This window comes from Palaemon carinicauda, chromosome 8, assembly GCF_036898095.1.
Source record: "Palaemon carinicauda isolate YSFRI2023 chromosome 8, ASM3689809v2, whole genome shotgun sequence".
NCBI classification, from domain to species: Eukaryota; Metazoa; Arthropoda; class Malacostraca; order Decapoda; family Palaemonidae; genus Palaemon; species Palaemon carinicauda.
In genome coordinates this window covers 66,740,871-66,756,617 of record NC_090732.1, presented here as the reverse complement: position 1 = coordinate 66,756,617, position 15,747 = coordinate 66,740,871, and positions in this window count along the sequence as shown.

The following is a 15,747-nucleotide window of genomic DNA, read 5'->3' as shown; positions in this document are numbered from 1 at the left end:
ATTTTCCATTAATAGTTGTACCGAAAAAAAAGATCGAACATGGCGTATCTGCGTAGACATCCGTTGTCTAAATGAGGAGACGATCCCTGATCGATTCCCAGTGCCATGTACTGACGATATTTTGTCTTTGTTAGGTCAAAATAAATATTTTACCAGTTTGGACTTACTTTAAGGCTTTCACCAGATATCATTAGAAGAAGATAGTATCCCATACACAGCCTTCAGCACAGCCAGGGGACATTATGAATTTTTATGGATGCCCTTTGGTTTACGTTGTGCTCCCATAACATTTACAAGAATGATTAACATAGTGTTTGGAGACTTGCTAGGGGATATATTGCATGCCTATATGGACGACCTTGTAATCTTTTCCAACACCTTAGAAGAACATCTACGTAAATTAGAACTAGTACTACAGAGACTAAGACAAAATATCTTAAGGGTAAAGATTAGTAAGTGTGAATTTTTCAAAACAGAATTAATATATTTGGGTTTCATGGTGTCAAGCCAAGGTCTTAAAGTAGTCCATGATAAGGTGTCGGCTATCCGTAACTTTCCCATACATACTAATGTCAAGGGAATACAGCAATTTCTGGGTTGTAGGGGATATTACAGGCGTTTTATACGCAACTATTCAATAATAGCCGCTCCCTTAACTGATCTTACGAAGAAGGGCGTAGATTTCATATGGTCTGAGCAGCACCAACAGGCATTTAATACCTTGAAAGATGAACTGTGTAGTTCTCCTATCTTAAAATTTCCTGACTCCGGTAAGGAATTCTTCATTGCAACAGACGCCTCAGACCTAGGAGTAGGAGGGGTATTGCTTCAGCAATATGATAAACCCTTTTTCCCGATAGCTTTTTATTCTCGAAAACTGAGAACTTCCGAAAGTAAGTATGCAGTAATAGACAAGGAAGGGCTATTGTTAATTCACTTGTGCATTTTAAGTTCATAATATACGGTTATCCCATTAAGGTTCTTACTGATCATAAACCACTAACCGAATTCTTTAAAGGCTTCAACCACAGCCCCAAATGAACTCGGTGACATTTGATCATTCAAGACTTTGGCGCGAGAATAGGGTATTTACCTGGGAAAGCAAATATCATTGCTGATGCATTATCACGCAACCCCGTGTCATCTTGTACGGAGCCTTTAGCTGAATTAATAGCTATATCAATATCCATGCCTATTGTTAAAACAATATCTGAACAAGAAGATTTGGGCTGGAGCGCTGAATTATTACAGACTTAGCAAAGAAAAGATCAGAAATTAGAAACAATTATAAATGCTTTGAAAGGCAATCATAAGGAAAAGGGATATATAAAGTATAAGCAGCAGAATTATATAATCAAAGATAATATTCTGTGTAGGACCGTGACAAGGAAAACCCGCAATACACCACATGTAACTAACGACCAGGTAGTGGTACCAATCTCACTTATTTCCACTGTCCTGAATTGGTTGCATGCAAATCCATTGCATGGACACCCGAGGTTCTCATTAATGTCACAGAAAGCCAAATCATTGTTTTATTGGCATACGGTGCTTACAGATATAAAAAAAAAAACACATAGCTAATTGTCGTACATGTCAGGAAAACAAAGGGCATACAAAAACACCTGTCAGCCTAGGGGCTTATCCCATGCCTAATCAACCCTTTGAAAGAATACATTTAGACTTGTTAACAGGATTTTACGAGTCAGACAGAGGAAATAAGCACCTCTTAGTAATTGTAGATGCTTTAACTCGATATACAGAACTAATAGCGCTTAAAACTAAAACTGCGATTGAATGAGCTAGGAAGTTTTACGATTGTTACATTTGTAAACATGAAATTCCACACATGATAATCTCAGATCCGGGGGGAGAATTTAATAATCACTTTCTTACCTCATTGTGTGAATTCCTTAGCATAAAGAAAATAAATACCATGATATATCACCCAGAGTCGAATGGGCTAGTGGAAAGAGCAAATAGGAAGGTTTTAAATATATTAAGAGTAACACTAGGGGGATCAGACCCCAACTGGGATATTGCAATACCTGCGGTACTGAGTACTCTGAATCATTCATATCATATATCAATTAAAATGTCACCGCACGAAGCATTGTATGGTACCCCAGTTAGAACGCCTTTCCGTGTATTAACGCCTACAACTAATCTATCAAATCCTTTAAAAGAATGTATAAATGCAAGCAAAAGTCGTTTTGATATCCTTCAAAAGAATTTATAAGAATCACAAATCATATTGAAAAGGAATCATGATAAAATAGCGAAGCCAACTAAAACATATACCGTGGGTGATAATGTATACATACAGGTAAATGTACGTAAAGGACTCAATTATAAACTAACACCTAAGTTTGAAGGCCCATTTAACATTTCGGAAACATTAACGGCCAATAGGTTTAGAGCTCAAAACGTATCCCAACCCACTGATGAGAGAATCGTACCATTGGCTCACATAAGAAATTAAAATAAGAGGGAAAGAAGTGAGGGAAAGATTTTTCTTTGTATGTTAAAAGTTTTCTTCTTAATACAGGAGTAATTACATATATTTTTCTCGTTACAGGTTTCCAAGATGAATTTTTTGTTTTTGGGAGTGATATTGTTCGCTCAGATATTTTTCTCGTATGGGATGAGCTCTAAAACTAAAAGTATAGATTTTAAATATGGCACTATAGTTGAAAGACAAGAAGACGTTTTTATTACATCAAGTAACGTAGTTGTAGAAGTGCGTATGCAAGCAATTTTTCTCCCAGAGAATGACATCACTAGCTTAAAAAGCGCCATTTCAAGGTTTGCTGTCTCATTAGATGAGTTGCAGAGAAGACATTTTCATTTGACTACAGAGAGTTCGCTTGGATCGACACTAAAAGTTGCAGAGATGCTATCTGATGACTTGCAAAATAAGACTTACGAGACAGAATCTTTGGCTCGTTACCTTTTGATGTGGACTGTAGGACACGAAAATAAAGAGAGACGTAACCCGTTTATTTTTGCTGCACTAGACATCTTTGGGTCTATTGCAAGTATAGGTTTAGGAATTTCCAATCGTCTTAAGATTAGTAATCAAAATAAGAAAATTGAGTTCTTGACTTATGAAGATGAATTGATTATGTCAGAACTAAGGAATCAGTTAGCTTCAATCAATCAAATTATGAGTTTAGTAAATGAACATTCAAGTAGTATCAATCAGATTATGGAAGTACAGGATTTGTTTGCAACGTTAACGTATTATGATTCAAAAATAGATCACATACATAACAGAATTGCACATTTCATTGAGAAATCAAAAGATTATGTGGAAGCTATCACGTTAGCAACTAAAGGTGTACTGTCACCCCATTTGTTGCCAATAACATACTTAAAGTTAATTGTGGAGAACGGACGGGAGAAACTAGGCTATATTCCTTTGTTAGACGCACGTAGGTTAGGATTTTATTACAGCCTAATTACAGTAAGCGTTGAAAATAACAGGATTATGATTACAATTCCCTTTGATTCTTCTGATGCCTGGCAATCTTACAGGATATCACCATTTCCGACTTTCATGACGAATCACTCAAATCCAGTAATATCCAGTTTGACAGGACACGTATTGATTTCCCCAGACAAGGAAACATATACGGTCATTAAAGACTTAAATCAATTAACTCACTGTTCATATGCAATGGATAGAAAAATATGTACAGCTGACTCATTTGAATTCCATAAAAACTTAATGGATTCATGCGAGTTAGGTATAGTGCTAGACGGTGCTCTCTCCCATACAAGTGAAAATTGTCTGGATAAGCTTTATCCCTTTGACAATAATGAGTTCAATTGCAGACTGAACAACGGCTCGTGGATACGATACGACAAGGCCGGTTTCAATGTATCATGCCCGGACGGATCCACGTCCTATTCCCAAATCTTCGTTGCAGCAGATGGTTGTATCGGGACATCCCCTAATTCCATGGTGAAAGGAATAAAAACCATCATCAGAGAACGAGCCTACTTCGCGAACTTCACGTGGTCAACAACGGTTCCATCATTACCTCTCACATACAACAAACAGGTAGCCAAGCGGTTGACGAAATTGACCGAGATGGACCACCCGTCACCGACTTATAAAGAATTTCTTCACCCCATACTATTAGCATGAACAATTGTGACGGTGATGATATTTATCGCCGTTAACATCATTGTTTAGCGTAGGTTAAGGAACAATAGTTTGCAGCTCAAACAGAACGTTTTGCCATGTCCAGACAAAACTCCTTATTTAATTCAATTTAAAGCCATTTGAAAGCGGCCCCTTCATTCGCTAAAAGGAGTAAAATTGTCGTGGAAAAGTATTGTGTACGAAAAGCAGTTAGTACGCTAGTAATATGTAATTGAAGAGACTATAGAACATTTGCACTTTTTAAAAAAAACATTTTTAAAAAAAATTAAAAAATAAATAATTTTTTTCGGCATCTAATAAAATATATAAGCCGGAATGTTAAAAGAAAAGAGAAAAAAAAACAGAATCTATGGGCATCTCATAAAATATATAAGCCCTATATATTAATATATATATATATGTACGAAACCGTGGTACCTGTACGTACCAGGAATTCGTGTTTGTGCACTAAAATTGAATCTTTACCAAGGTAACAAATATTTTTATTAATTACTGTATTGTAATAAACGGATTTTGAGCGAAACAAAAAATCTATTTTTGGGTGAGATGGCCATGTCGTCCTGATGGAAATTCCTATAGGGTAGCTTCCTAGGGTATATTACAACTACGGCGATATTCCCAGAGAATATACCTTAAGGTACCCAGAATTCTAACTCCTGGAGCGAATATCCCTAATGAAAGTACCAGGGATATCGCGAAATATCAGTGGACGTATTCTTGACACGCCACATGGCAATCTGCACCCCGAACAGAGATAACACTTCGAAGGGGTCAATTGGCAAGAAAACGAAAACGAGAAAGAAAAAGGAGAGCCGTTCGCAAGGCTCTCTCTTCTCCCGTTTCGTAAGCGTGCATTGCGCCGATTCTGGCGCCATCTGTATTCCTTGTAGCGATACACGAGGTGCTACAGATACTGTATGTAGGGAGGGGTCCTACAGCCCTTTCATAGAAAGGGAAGGGCGGGTCCATCAGGACGACATGGCCATCTCACCCAAAAATAGATTTTTCGCTTCGCTCAAAATCCGTTTTTTGGGCTCAAGCCATGTCGTCCTGATGGAAGTATACCAGAGCATTACTGTATCTGTGGATTCTCAGAACGTGCCGTACTCCCCAGAGGTATTTCCCCGGTCGACTAGACCTAGAGACCTAAGATGTTACTGTTATACATCTTTTCAACTAACCATAAAACGGATTTTGAGCGAAGCGAAAAATCTATTTTTGGGTAAGATAGCCATGTCGTCCTGATGGAAGTTCCTTAAAGGCAGCTTCCTAGGGTATATTACAACTATGGCGATATTCCCAGAGAATTTACCTTCAGGTACCCAGAATTCTAACTCCTGGAGCGAGTATCCCTAAAAAAGACCTTAGGGATATCGTAAATATCAGTGGACGTATTCTTGACATGCCTCATAGCAATCTATACCCCGAATAGAGTTAACACTTCGTAGGGGTCAAATGGCAAGAAAACAAAAACGATAAGAAAGGGGGGAGCCGTTCGTAAGGCATCTCTCCTCCCCGTTTCGAAAGCGTGCCCTGCGCCGCTCACGGCGCCATCTGTATTCCTTGTAGCGATACACGAGGTGCTACAGATACTGTATGTAGTGAGGGGTCCTACAATCCTTTTCACTCTTTATTTTTTTTTTTTTTTTTTTAGAAAAGGAACAGGGCGGGTCCATCAGGACGACATGGTTATCTTACCCAAAAATAGATTTTTCGCTTCGCTCAAAATCCGTTTTTTGGGCTCAAGCCATGTCGTCCTGATGGAAGTATACCAGAGCATTACTGTATCTGTGGATTCTCAATACGTGCCGTACTCCTCAAGAATGTTTCTTAGTCAACTCGACTGACAGACCTAAGATGTTACCGTTATACATCTTTTCACTAATCATAAGCCATGAAAGCGCTTCCTGCCCCCTACAGGGAAGAGTCCTACTAGACTCTAGAAATGAACGAAGAGTACATATACCTATGTATGAATCACTCGCCAGCCAGTACAATATAGTGGTCTCACTCTATATGAAGTAAAGCGAAGTCTTACGGGACTACAGTATCCAAAGGAAAAGTCCCGACCAGCACCCTGGTCGAAGTAAAATTAGACAAAAGGTTATATCTGCGTAGGATTAAACTTGCTGCTACCACCGTCCTCAGAAAGGGGTGGAGTCCTTTATGCTAAGGAAAGTATAAACCAGTGCAACAAGGCTTTGCATTAAGGAATAGGCTATTATAGATATCCCCGATTAATATACATAGGCTAAATGCTCAAAAAATAATATGAAATCAATATAGGTGAAGGAGACGCAAGGTTCCCGAGAACAAGTTTATTGAGTAACAATAAATAGACATGGTCACCATAAATATGTACATATGCTAGGTGGATGACCAACAATTTACACAAGTACTGTAGTGCATGGATGAATGGTTATCTGAAAGAAAACATATCTGTCACTTGCACATACCCCGGTATCAAACTTAACGTCCATGTTACTACTTTGCTGACAATAGCATTAGCAAACGCTTGGCACACCTGTCTGTACTTGTGCTACCATCACCATAACGTTGGAACAGTCACTGTGGGCTCTCAGAGCCTTCACTACCAGTTATATCAATGCATATAACTAACCACTCACCCAAGAATCAAAGTCCCAAATGATTCCGCTGTTCCTCGCAGAGTTAAACAGCAGGGTTAACGACGCAACCAACTGCTACCACAGACCTCTTTAGCTGCTCCACTTGCTTAGCATAGTGGCGAAAGAATACCCTGGAAGACTTCCAGCCAGTGTATGAACGAAGGTGTTCAAAATCCATAAAGTTAAAGAAGTTTAAGGATGAAGCAACTTTCCTCGGATCATGACCTGCGGGTGAACTGTCAGGATCCGCTCTGCGAATAAAATATGTAATTTTCGCCCTAAGCTGATTTAAAGATAAATTCGAGCCCGATGTTTCTCCTCTGAATAGTTGGCCCCCATGGAAGTCTGAAGTTCTACGAAGATAGACCTTTAGGCATTCTACGGAACATAGAGATGCATCTTCTTTCAGAGGGCAGATTCTCCAGGGACCCCACCTGTTGGTGGGCAACTCGTTCTTAGCGAGAAACGTAGGGTCCGGAAACAGGTTCAGTTCTCCCCCATCCAGGAACTGAACTCGGCCCTCCTCTCTCGAGAGGGCCACAATCTCACTAACTCTGGCCCCAGAAGCAAGGGCAAAAAGGAAGATCACTTTTAGAGTCAGGTCCTTCAATGCACATTCCTCATTATCCAGTAATGAGGCAAAATGAAGGACTTTGTCTAACGACCACGAAATAGGCTTTGGAGGAGCTGATGGTCTAAGCCTAGCACAGGCCTTCGGGATCTTATTAAACATCTCGTTAGCGAGGTCTACCTGGAAGGCATATAGAATGGGTCTTGTTAGAGCTGACTTACATGTAGAAATTGTGTTAGCCGCCAGCCCCTGTCCGTGGAGGTGAATGAAGAAGGATAGGCAGAACTCCGTAGAGATCTCGTGCGGGTTCTTATCTTTGACAAAGGCTACCCATTTCTTCCATGCAGATTCGTACTGCCTCCTAGTAGACTTACACTTGTATTCTTCCAGGAAGTCGATGCTATCTTTCGAGATTCCGAACCGTTTCTTCACCGCTAGGGAGAGAAAATCATGAGCTGCAGGGTTCGGGTTTTCTGTAATGAAGCGTAGACAGTCGACTTCTGGACTTGCTGGGACAGAACTGGGTCCGGGAGTGGTAGAAACTTCAGTCGTAGTTCCAGAGCTAGAGGGAACCATACACTGTTCGGCCACTTGTGGGCCACTATTGCTGCTACTCCCTTGAAGGATCTCAGTTTGTTGAGGACCCTCAACATCAGGTTGTGAGGGGGAAACAGGTAGATCCTGGACCATCTGTTCCAATCGAGGGACATCGCATCTACTGCTTCTGCCAAGGGGTCCACGTATGGGGACACATATTTCGGCAGCTTCTTGTTGTCCTTCGTCGCGAAGAGGTCTATCTGCAGTTCTGGGACTTGTCTCAAGATGAAGGAGAATGATCCTGCGTCTAGGGACCATTCTGACTCTATCGGTGTAACCCTGGATAGAGCGTCCGCGGTCACATTCCGGACTCCTTGAAGGTGAACTGCTGACAGGTGCCACTTCTTCTTCTCCGCCAGTCGGAATATGGCTAACATTACCTGGTTGAGAGGTGGGGATCTCGATCCCCGCCGATTCAGACATTTCACTACTACCTCGCTGTCCAGTACCAACCTTACATGGATCGAGTGACGTGGGGATACTTTCTTCAGGGTAAGAAGCACTGCCATAGCTTCTAGAAAGTTTATGTGAAAGGTCCCAAATAGCTTGGACCAGGTCCCTTGCACTTTTTTCCGATGGGAGTGACCCCCCCACCCTACCTTTGAGGCATCTGTGTGGATTGTCACTGACGGGGGGGATGGCTGAAGAGGTAGAGACCTCTTTAGACGACTGGCTTGAGACCACGGTCTGAGAAGAGAACGTAGTCGAAGTGGGACCGGTCTCTTCAAGTCCCTTCGCTCTTTCGATGCAAAGGTTCTCCATACTCCCGCTGCATCTTTTAGCTGTGCTCTTAGCACTGGGTCTGTTACTGATGCAAACTGAAGAGAGCCCAAAACCCTCTCTTGTTCGCGTCTTGATATCCTCTCGGAACCTAGAAGTCTCCTGACAGACCCCGCTATTTCCTTCCTCTTTGACATTGGGATGGAAAGACGGTGTGACACTAGATCCCAGTGAATTCCCAACCACTGGAACCTCTGAGCTGGAGAAAGACGAGACTTCTTTCTGTTGATCATGAAGCCTAGATATTCCAGGAACTGAATCACTTGTAGGGAAGCTTGCAAGCATTCTGCTCTGGATGCTGCCCACACCAACCAATCGTCCAGGTAGGCTACTACTTGCTATGTTTAGCCTGAAGGGCATTGCCCTGAAAGCATAAAGTTTTTGTTGTAGCTTGAATCCTAGGTAGGGGGAGAGACGGCGACTTATTGGAACGTGCCAATATGCGTCTGACAAATCGATGGAGACGGTATATGCCCTCTTGGGCAGTAAGGCCCTTATGTGTTGTAACGTTAACATCTTGAACTTGTGGTTCACTATGAACTTGTTGAGTGGTGACAAGTCCAGAATGACTCTGAGTTTCCCCGAGTCTTTCTTGGGAACACAAAACAGCCTCCCTTGAAACTTGATGGACTTTACCCTCCTGATCACCTTTTTCTCCAACAGATCTTGGATGTACTCCTCCAAAACGGGGGTGGAGTGTTGGAAAAATTGAGGGCACTGGGGCGGAGTACTGTACCAACTCCAACCCAGTCCATTTTTGAGAAGGCTGTGGGCCCAGGGATCGAAGGTCCAGCGATCCCGGAAATACTGAAGTCTCCCACCTACCGGCGACACTTCACTTTGACTGCCCTGCAGTCTTGCCTCCCTGGCCGCGACCACCTCTAAATCCTCGTCCCCTAGAGGGGCGTCTTGATGACCCTCTAGCTGCCCCTCTGGGTCTTGCACGAAACGTGGTTGACTGTCCCTCGAACACGGGATTGAATGCCGGGGAAGCTGATGACATGGCTTGGGGTACCCATTGGAAGGTGGTCGGGGTCTGGGCTACCAGTTGTGGTACCGGAGGCAAAGCTGGCTGCTGCTGCTGTTGTCTTTGTGGTTTGAAGGACTTGGCTGGACGGGAGGAAAACCTTGATTTCTTCGCCTTTCCTTTCGGCTGAGGGCCCTCATCCGGAGAAGACTTCCTCTTAAGGGACAGGCCCCACTTCAGGAGAAGATTGCGGTTCTCAGTGGCTGCCTTGTCCACGACCTCTTTGACCACGTCCTTGGGAAAGAGATCTTTACCCCAGATGCTGGATGAAATTAGCCTCTTGGGTTCATGCCTCACTGTGGCCGAGGCGAACACAAACTCCCTACAGGCCCTCCTTGCTTTGACAAAGCAATAGAGGTCCTTGGTTACTGTGGCCAGATGAATTTTGGCCATTACCATGAACATCTCTGGCATCTTGGGGTCGCTAGCCATCGTCTCCATGTTGGTCTGGAGAGACATCGAGGCTGCCAGGCGCTCCTTTGTGTCCAATTCCCTCCGTAGAAGGAATTCCGACAGCTTGGGAAGGTTTTCGCCGAACTGCTGACCTGCAATGTCGGCGTCCAACTTCCCAACCGAGAAAGTGAGGTGCACCTCCTTCCAGTCCTTATTGTCCAGCGGCAATGCCAACGACAGAGGTTTACATTCCTCCAAAGACGGACACGGCTTGCCAGCTTCAACCGCCTTCATGACGGCCGCAAACCCCTTTTGCATAAAGGGGAAGGCCCTAGCCGGGGAGGATACAAAGGAGGGGTGCTTCTTACTCAAAGCGGCAACTTTAGAGTTTGAGAACCCCCTCTCCTTCAAAGCAGCTGTTGAAGTGGCTTGAGCCTTGGAGTGATCCAGGATAATCACCTCCTTTGGTTCCGTCTCCTCCTTCGAGGCCGGCTCCTTCTTCAAACGGACATAACAGTCCGGGTAGGCCCCTCTACTGGGCCAGAATTCCACCTCCTCAAGGGGAACTGAGCCCAGTTTCTCCGACATGACGATCTTCCCAATCGTCATCGGCATGTGCTCGGCATATCTCCACGGGTTGGCATCCGAGCACAGAGGAAGGTCCTTAACGTTGAGCTTCTTTGGAGGTCCACGTGATGTTGTGATCTTCTGCATCTGGAGCTCCAAAGTAGCGGCCTTCTGATTATTCTCCCTCTGCATCTGTTGGATCATACCAACGATGGAAGAGAGAGCCTGTCCTAGCTCTGCTGGAAGAGCGGACGAGGTAGAGGGGATAGGTTCAGAGACCTGAACCGGCACGTCTGATGATACGGGAACCTCTTCCTCCACGGCAATAGGATCTCGATCCTCCTCCTCGCCCTCTGCGAGGAGATCCTGCTCCGCACGATCGGACAAGTCAGACATCTTGTCGTCCAACTGGATGTCCTGCATGGCATCAGCGACATCCTCCTCCACTTGAATCTGGACCAGAGGGATCTCCGGCCGAGGCTGGGGAACAACAGCATCAGGGGAAGCCTTGGGAAAAAGGTATGCCCTCATCTTCTCGTTAGGAAGATAAGGTCCAGTGGTGTTTTTCTGAAAACCCCTTACCCATAAGCGAAGCCTCTCCCTCGCTACATCTCTTGACTCCGCCGACCTAGGGGATTCAAAAGCCTCTGATAGCAGGTTAGTACATACAGCACATACCTGCGGATCCCAGTAACGATGGTCATCATTGGAGGCTGCACAAGCCGCGTGCCTCCTACACGAGACATGTCCGCAAAAGTTCTTACTGCGGACATTGCAGAAGACACTATCACACTTCGGATGCTCCTCCTGTAAAAGAAGAAAAATTTCCATGAATATCAAGTGAATTTTAATTCACATGTAACAAATGAGTATTCAACAAGGGAAAGACACCTACTTGTGAAACCCACACAAACACCTGTGGAAGCCCACCAGCCAAAGTCACATAGTTAGTCTTTACTAGAATAACCAGAGAACATGTTTCCAAAGGAAATTAGGTGTAGCTCACACCTAAGGTAAAATATTACCATTCCGGCCAGGGATAAAAGAATTATCTTTTATCCTTGTTAGGCGACACCAAGTGATTGCACCAGTAACACAAGTAAGATAGAAAAGACAGTGTTGTAACCTACTACATCATGAACTCCCTTGGTTGAATATACCACCAAGAGAGGACTGATACAGTACCTGAGGGTGGTGTACCGGCCGGCTATTGCCGGTCAGCACCCCCCCCCCCCCCCCGTTTTTCGAAAGGTAGATCTCAAGTACACAACATCAGATCACCCTTATTGGGGAGAACTCCAGATCCCATGCCTGAACCGGCCGGCAGTGGTTGCCGGTCCGCAGCCACCCGGTTTGCACTGCGTTGCTGGCCATCATTCTTAGTGGCCGGCTGACTGGGCAGTGTCGCAGGCCGGCCGGCAGCAGAAAACAAACCCTGCCGGCTGGCCTCCACACCAGGCAGCGCTCGGCTGCCGGCCCCACTTGTAGTGGCCGGCAGATGAGCAAGAGACCGGCCGGCAAAGGTATATAACCATCGCCGACCGACAGCAAGAGAACTGGAAAACACCCCTCCCCACCGACGGCCGGCCTGTAGGCCGGCAGACGGCAAGGACAACACATACGAAGACAACAGAATGAGTGCCGGGTTAAGAGACTATGAGTCTCTGAGCCCGGCACCCGAAAGAGTGCCGAAAGGAAGGGGAGACACTAAGTCAAGCTTCCTAACCGCTGCTTACTGAATCTACAGACGGCAGCGATGGAGGGACCAAGAAAGGACCGGGCAGCACTCGAAGGAATGGTCTCTGCCGGTCGGCACACTCTGCCGGCCGACAGGAGACCACGTCAGTTCCTCATCCTAACCTAGGCTAGGTATGGATGCGGACGACTGACACAAGGAAACGGAAAATAGAAGGGAAGGACAGAGGGTCCTATCCAACTTTGCCTTGGTTAAGGGTCATTCCCAACTAAGACAGTTCATCTCAGTCAGAGAAAGACCCGAGAGGGAGGCCGGCACTACTGGCTGCCTCCCTAAAACCACGGCAAGGAAGGAATTGCTATTCCAGAAAAGGGAACATATCCCGAGACCGGAACGGCAAGAGGACAGTCTGATGGGTCACCGAGTGAAGGGATCACTACTGGAACCCAACAAGGTGGACCAAGGGGATAAACCCTTAATGCCCGAGTCAATCAGCAAGGGAGACTCTGCCCCATGCCAGACGAACCCGGGCTCAGACTAAACACTGTTGTACTGTCCCCCTCTGAACCAATTCAGATGGAACGGGAAGGTACAGTACTACTCCAGCATAGATATATTTGAAAATTAATTCAAACAAACCACTAGAGTTAAGCCTAGGGCTTAAACAGAGGGAAAGGGTTTGCCCCTTCCCCGAAGAGAAGGGAGCAAACTGGGACACAGATAATATTATAATGACCTAAGACAACCTAGCCTAGGCACTAAGAGAATCGATTACCTAATTCACCGAAACTCCCACCAATACTATCTTGGAAAGTACTCGAAAATGGCTAATATGTATAACGTTGCCTAACGCTTAAAACAATAAAATCACACTTGGAAGACTAATTATCATGCAGGAAGTACATAGACCAACCGCTAGCCTACGAAGACTAGTGTTGGCAGCCTAGGCAAAACTTCGCCAGGCACACTACTAACGCATCATAACAGAATTCCTAAATAAGCTAAGTAGCTAATATTTAAGCGCAAAGGGGCTGGGAACTTCGCTCTTGCTAACAAATAATTCCTATTCTAGCGAGCGACAGCATCCATGATGCCTCCAGCAGGCAACAGCTCTTGTATCAAAGATAACTCTTTTAATTACTTTAATTTTAACCAAGAGCCTACATTTATACATAAAGGAAATAATACTCAACTTATCCGAGGCAGAAGAAGTTGGAGACAGCATTATCACAAGAGAAATTCCAAGATTTGGTAGAAAACAGGGAACGAAACACCGAGTCGTAGAGCTACGCAAAAAGGAATACAGATGGCGCCGTGAGCGGCGCAGGGCACGCTTTCGAAACGGGGAGGAGAGATGCCTTACGAACGGCTCCCCCCTTTCTTATCGTTTTCGTTTTCTTGCCATTTGACCCCTACGAAGTGTTAACTCTATTCAGGGTATAGATTGCTATGAGGCATGTCAAGAATACGTCCACTGATATTTACGATATCCCTAAGGTCTTTTTTAGGGATACTCGCTCCAGGATTTAGAATTCTGGGTACCTGAAGGTAAATTCTCTGGGAATATCGCCGTAGTTGTAATATACCCTAGGAAGCTGCCTTTAAGGAACTTCCATCAGGACGACATGGCTTGAGCCCAAAAATCATGTTAGAGCTTCCTGCCCCCTACAGGGAAGAGTCCTACTAGACTCTGGAAAAGTCTCGAAGAGTACATATACCTATGTATGAATACCAGGCAAGCCAATATAGTGGTCTCACCCTATATTAAGTAAAGCATAGTTTGTAAAGAACCACTGCGTCAATATGAAATATCGACCAGTTCTCCGCTCAATACTTGTATTGAACAAAGGTTTATATCCGCATAGGAGGAAACTTGTAAATCCGCCACCGTCCCCTTATGGGATGGAGTCCTCCCGCTAAGGGAAAGCATAAACCAATGCAACATTAGCTTGCATAAAGGAACAATCTATTAGAATTATCCCAGATAAATATACATAGAATGAATGCTCAATTATACCAAAAAATTGACACATGTGAAGGAGACGCAAGGTTCTCAAGAACAAGTTTATTGACAGACAATAAATAGACAGGTTAACAACAATTATATATATATATAAGAGGAGGATAACCAAAACTTTAAGCATAAGTATGATAGTAAACAGAAACTTGTTTATCTGAAAGAAAAACATTAGTGCCCCTTTTACCATACCGAGGTATCAAAATCATAAAAGTCTGTATTAGTAATCAGTCACATTAGCGTTAGAAACGCTCGGCACACATGTCTGCACTTATGCCAGGTTCACCTTTGGAAGTGGAACAGTCAACGTGGGCAACTCGGTGCCCTCACTTAGTTTGTAGCACAGTATGTAACTACACACACACCCTAGAATTAATCGTCCCAATTAAAACCACTGTTCCTCGCAGAGTTAAACAGCCGGGTTAACGACGCAACCCACTGCTACCACAGATCTCTTTAGTGGCTCCACTTGCTTCGCATAGTGGCGAAAGAACACTCTGGAAGACTTCCAGCCAGTGTATGAACGAAGATGTTCAAAATCCATACAATTAAAGAAATTTAAGGATGAGGCAACTTTCCTCGGATCGTGACCTGCGGGTGTACTGTCAGGATCCGCTCTGCGAATAAAATATGTGATTTTCGCCCTGAGTTGATTCAGTGATAAATTTGAGCCTGATGTTTCTCCCCTGAATAGTTGACCACCCTTGAAGTCTGAAGTTCTACGAAGATAGACCTTTAGGCATTCTACTGGACATAGAGATGCATCTTCTTTCAGAGGGCAGATTCTCCAGGGACCCCACCTGTTGGTGGGTAACTCATTCTTGGCAAGAAACGTAGGATCCGGAAACAGGTTCAGTTCTCCCCATCCAGGAACTGAACACGACCCTCCTCTCTCGAGAGGGCTACAATCTCACTAACCCTGGCCCCGGACGCGAGTGCAAATAGGAAAATAACTTTTTGGGTCAAATCCTTTAACGCACACTCCTCATTGTTCAACAGAGAAGCGAAATGAAGAACTTTATCTAAAGACCATGAAATGGGCTTTGGAGGTGCTGAAGGTCTGAGCCTAGCGCAGGCTTTCGGAACTTTATTAAAGATCTCGTTAGCGAGGTCGACCTGGAGGCATATAGAATGGGTCTTGTCAAAACAGACTTACACGTTGAAATCGTGTTAGCTGCCAACCCTTGACCATGGAGGTGGATGAAGAAAGATAAGCAGAAGTCCGTCGAGATCTCCTGCGGATTCTTTGCCTTGACAAAGGCCACCCATTTTCTCCAAGATGACTCATATTGCCTTCTAGT